This window comes from Vicia villosa, linkage group LG4 (genome assembly GCF_029867415.1).
Source record: "Vicia villosa cultivar HV-30 ecotype Madison, WI linkage group LG4, Vvil1.0, whole genome shotgun sequence".
Classification (NCBI taxonomy): Eukaryota; Viridiplantae; Streptophyta; class Magnoliopsida; order Fabales; family Fabaceae; genus Vicia; species Vicia villosa.
In genome coordinates this window covers 113,789,710-113,795,709 of record NC_081183.1, presented here as the reverse complement: position 1 = coordinate 113,795,709, position 6,000 = coordinate 113,789,710, and positions in this window count along the sequence as shown.

The window sequence follows — 6,000 nt, the reverse complement described above, 5'->3', positions numbered from 1 at the left end:
GCTATATGTTTATCTAAGAATCCTATTCTTCATTCAAAAGCTAAACATATTGAGATAAAACATCATTTCATAAGGGACTATGTTCAGAAGGGTGTTATATCTTTAAACTTTGTTGATACAGACCATCAATGGGCTGATATCTTTACAAAACCCCTAGCTGAAGATAGGTTTAAGTTCATTCTGAAGAACATCAGTATGGATTTATGCCCAAAATGAGAAGATGAGAAGTTCTCATGTATGAGTATCTTCTGAAATGAATGTGGAACATTTTTTTTTAATCAGAAGTTCTGATTGAATTCTTTTAGAAATTATGATTCGGTTATTACTAACGTTTCATTGTCTAAGTTGATTCAGAACCTCTTTTAAAGCAAAACAGCTGTTACGTTTTATCTCGGGATGGTAAACCTGTCATTACTATTCATGGATATGCGCGCGTGCAGTTGAAGGGACGCCGACCATAGGTAACTGTGCAAGTCACCTCATTTGTCTTTATTATCTCTCCTCACGTCACGTAACATTAAATGCTAGTCATCATTCGTTTCATTTTATTTTCTTTTAAATTCTCTTCAAAATGGTTTTTGGTTTCCTATCTCTTTGTTTTCCTCTTAAAGTTTTTTTTCCCTCTCTCTCTCTCTCGTTTTTCATTTCTTCTCTCAAAACCTAGCGTTCAACCTAAGTCTGTTGAAGCTCCATGACTCAAAGGCGACAGATCTCTGTGCATCTCGGGATGGCTCTTCTAATACCTCTCAAGTCAGATCCTTCTTTGATGTTGTTATCAACTTTCATCCAAAGACAGAAGACTTTCTTGAGTTGTGGGAAGATATGCTCAACTTCTATGTTGAGTTTCTTGACCGAATGTTGTATTTTTTTAATTTTTGTAGTCATTTCCTCTTTGGAAACTCTACTTTGTATTTGCTAGGAATGTTTCTCATCTTGGTAAACATAGGAACCTTTTGTAATATCTTTTGATAATCAATGAAAAGTTTCTTTGTGTTTTACATTCCAGTAAATGTTTTCTTTTGTCGTTTTATACATCTGAATCTTTTTTAATATTCTTTTTGATGTTATGACAAAAAGGGGGAGAAGATAAATGATAAATGATTTGATTAAATCTATCAGTTGCTGGGTAAAGGCTCCCACACATTCACTAACAAGAACTGCAAGTTCTACATGGTTTAAGTGTTTTGCAGGTACAAAGAAGTGAAGTGAATCTTCAGAAGCAAACACTAGAAGCAAAACCATAAGAAGTGTTATTCTGTAAAAGGAATAAGCTCTTGGAAACTGAAGCAAGCTGAGTGCTGTCAAGCTTCAGAGATCAGAAGCAAGAAAGAAGAATGAATCAGAAGCACTGATAATAGAATTTGAATATCATTGTCTATCCTGTTCTGACAAAATTCTATTTGCTCTGATACATATAATGTTATGGCTCTGATACATTATTTGCTCTGATACATTATTTTAGCCTATATGGCTCTGATTCATATAATGTGTTCAAACATACATTTTATGTTCTAACTCGTTCATGCTGACTTTTGTCGTTTAGTTTTTGTTCTGTAACATTTCAGGATGTAGAGATGCTCTGATGATGCTCTGGTACATTCAACAATGTTCTGATACAAATCTAGCATGAAGTGATGTTGGTAGACATTCAAAGTTCTGAAGCTATCCGAGGGAAGCAGAAATCAGAAGATGTGAATGTTCTAGAAGATCCAGAAAACTCAAGTTCTGAAGCTGTCCTGAATGGAAGCAGAAGTCAGAAGCTGTGAATGTTCTGAAGATCAAAGAAATTCAAGTTCTGAAGCTGTCCACGATGGAAGCAGGAATCAGAAGCTGTGAGTGTTCTAAGGATCTAAAGAAATTCAAGTTCTGAAGCTGTCCAATGGAAGCAGAAGTCAGAAGCTATGAATTCTCTGAAGGCAGAAGTTTATATGATCGTCTCTACCGAAATAATCAGGGAAGTCTTTTATCAAAGTTCTTCGAGTATTTATTTCAGGGGGAGATTATTTATTTCAGGGGGAGATTATTTATCTCAGGGGGAGATTGTTAATCTCAGGGGGAGACATATTCATATGCTTATGCTATAGCTGTGTAATTTGTCTTTTGCCGTCTACTCTTTCTGATCGCAAATTCATATCATTTATATATGTTTTTGTCATCATCAAAAAGGGGGAGATTGTTAGAACAAGATTTGTTCTTATCAATTATCTTAGTTTTGATGATAACAATAATATGAATTTTGCTTAAGATAATATGGTACTCTAATCCAATGCAATTTCCCTTTCAAGAAATATATAAAGAGTACGCATAATTCAGCGCTCAGAAGTTGTGTCTCAAATGGTTCAGCATGCAACATCAGAACATGGTCTGGCAAGACATCAGAAGATGGTCGAAGCAGTATCAGAACATGGGTCTATGGAAGCATCAGAAGAACATGAGATCAGAAGCACTGAAGATCAGAAGATGGTATCACGCTCAGAAGCACTTCAAGGTCAGAAGATCAGAAGATGCTATGCACCAAGCTGTTTGACTCTGATGATATTCAAACGTCGTATTCACAAACATCAGATCAGAAGGAAGTACACGTGGCAGACTACGCTGACTGACAAAAGGAACGTTATAGCTACTAAAGGCAACGTCAGTAGACACAGCGTGAACAAGGCTCGAGGTAGTTGACAAAAGCGTATAACATTAAATGCAATGCTGTACGGAACACGCAAAGCATTAAATGCACTCAACGGTCATCTTCTCAACGCCTATAAATATGAAGTTCTGATGAGAAGCAAGGTTAACGATCCTGAACAAAGACAATTCAAATTAACTTGCTGAAACGCTGTTCAATCAAAAGCTCAGAATCTTCATCAACTCACTACATTGCTGTTGTAATATCTTAGTGAGATTAAGCTTAAACGTTAAGAGAAATATCACAGTTGTGATTATCGCTTTTAAGAAGCATTTGTAAACTCTTGAATAGATTACATTAAGTTGTAAGGAACTAGAGTGATCGTGTGATCAGTATACTCTAGGAAGTCTTGGCAGTTGGCTGAGCAGTTTGTAACTAGAGTGATCAGGTTGATCAGTAGACTCTAGAGAAAGTCTTAGGAGTGAACTAAGCAGTTGTTCCTGGAGTGATCAGTGTGTGATCAGAAGACTCTGGAAGACTTAGTTGCGGACTAAGTGGAGAACCATTGTAATCCGTGCGATTAGTGGATTAAATCCTCAGTTGAGGTAAATCATCTCTGCGGGGGTGGACTGGAGTAGCTTCGTTAACAGCGAACCAGGATAAAAATAATTGTGCAATTTATTTTTATCGTCCAAGATTTAAAGTCACACTTATTCAATCCCCCCCTTTCTAAGTGTTTTTCTATCCTTCATATATCCTGGTGCTATTTGTGCCAGATCATTTTCCTATTGATTCTTTATCCTGGGGACATGTTTTATATCCACATATTCAAATTTGTTAAGCAACCTATTTTCCATAACAAAGTACATAATCAAATTCTCCTTAATGCGCTTGTATTCCTTTGTTAATTGTTTGATCACCAATTCAGAATCTCCTTTAATTTTGACTTTGGTTGCCCCCAATTCCAACAAAGCTTCAAGTCCTGCAAGTAAGGCTTCATATTCTGCTTCGTTGTTTGAGCATAGAGGGCCTTCGATTCTATACTTGAGTTTTGTTGGAATTTCTTCAGGAGAAATTATCAGAATTCCAACTCCACTACCATCTTTATGTGTAGAACCATCGATGAATAATCTCCATGGTTTTACTTCGACATAATGCTGATTGTTTTCGACCACTACATGGTCCATAATGAAATCTGATACTATTTGACCTTTCATATCTTTTAAAGGCAAAAAGGTTAAAGAGTACTCATTAAGGGCTAAAGCCCGTTTGCCAATTCGACTGTGCAATATTGGCTTTGACAACATGTGTTTAATAACATCGAAATGTGAAGAAACATAAACTAGTTATATATAATATTTAAGTTTTATACAAGAAAAATATAAACATAGGCAGAGCTTTTCTATAGCAGTGTATATAGTCTCTGCATCATTTAATACTCTACTTAAATAATAAATGACTCTTTCGACGCCATCTTCGTCCTCTTGTGCTAACATGCTACCTATGGTAGTGTCGGAGGCTGATATATATAATCTCATAGGTTTCTTTTATAAAACTTTACAAAAAATATATCATAGAAAATAGAGCAACACTTCAGCGTAAGTTTTACATAGCCAAAAAGAATTTTGTTGAAGGTTAGAATAGGTATACTCAATTTTAGTTGATTTTCCATAACAGTCAGTAAGGGAGTGGTCGACTATATAATATTGTATTATAGTCCTTGTGTAACCCTATCCGGATAGTGGAAACATATGTACCTCGTATACAAACCAATTTTGATCTTATCTTCTAATTTTCAGAGGCTTCTGATAGTTGAAAATAAAGCATGCTTAGAAGGACCAAAACTTAAATCTCCAGAGCCTAAATCTTTAGAGTCTTTAGAACATATTCATCCAGAACCATATCTTTAGAGTCTTCAGCATTTGGTCTTCAAAATATATGTCTTTAGAATCTTCAGAACTTATTCTTCCAGAACCTTGTCTTCGGAATTTTTAGAATTTGGATAACAAAATCTCTATCTCCAAAATCTTTAGAGTTTGTTCTTCCAGAACCTTGTCTTTATAATCTTAAGAATTTGGACAACAGAATCTCCAGAACTTGGAAAACAGAATCTCCAGAACTTGGACAACAAAATCTTAGAACTAAAGGAGTCTACAGAAGCTTTTCCACAAGAGACATAATCAGAAGCTCTATCACTGGCGTTCATTTGAACTGTTGTTTAAGAAGAATTTTAGAACTTGACAACGTCTTTGTAAACACCCACTGGTTTCTTCCAGAGCCAGAGTGTGTTTAGTTTATAACCTGATGATGTCACACACCTTTTCTTCAAAGTCAAAACCTGTTAGCAAAAGCTGCACACTAGACAGAAACTATTAGAATACTAATATCATGTAATGTTATCATCAAAATATAAGGCCATATACATAACCAAATCTTATTCTTACAGGGTTGAATTATGTTAGCTTTTTATTTCTTTCTTTTGTAATACACTATTATCAGATTATGAACACAAGGGCTGGAATCTGGTTGTTTGCAGCGGATAAAACAAGTTCAGAATTAGAGAATTAACAAAAGAGATACATAAGCAATTTTTCTTGGTCCCTCCCACAAAATGAGAGTAGTCCAGTCCTCTAGCACTTCCAAGGACTTTCACCATAATCACTTATGATTTTAATTGCTCAAGCATACAAACTAGAGATTTTCAATGCTTAAACACACAAGTACAAAAGTAAGAGGCTTATAACAATCTATCCTAATTAGATGAAAGATAGTCTGGATGTTACAGTTGATATACAATCAGAGTTGATATACAATCAGAGGTAAAAAATAAACAATTCAATAAGACTCTTAAGACTTAATAATTTCTAGAATATACAAATGTTAAGAAATTATAAGTTAAACTTGTGCTTTTCTATTTGACAGGATAAAAACTATTTTGATTGTCAAAGATTCGTAATTTTTCTTCAAGTCTTCATCTCCTTATATAGAGAAACAAAAAAGAGTCGTTGAAGAAAAGAACTTACACAAAAGAGTCTTGGAGAAGTTTAATCATAGACGTTAAAATGCTTTAAACATGATTTTATTACCCTTAATTAAATTTAATTTTTTCTAATTATAATGTCCTTATCATGTGTCTTTAAAACACATGTTAGCAGGACCCAATTTTTTTTGGATAGAGAGGGCGAAACGCCCGAGAGAAAACAAAACTACAACAAAGTTCTCCTAACAATGGAGGTGCCTAGCCAATTTGTTTCTAAAAGATTTTTTATAAATGTTGGAACCTCATGCTCAAATAAAGAAAAATTTCCACTCGTTACTCCAAACTTAGCTAAGGCGTCCACACAACGGTTCGCTTCTCTGAAGGTGTGAACTAGCTTAAT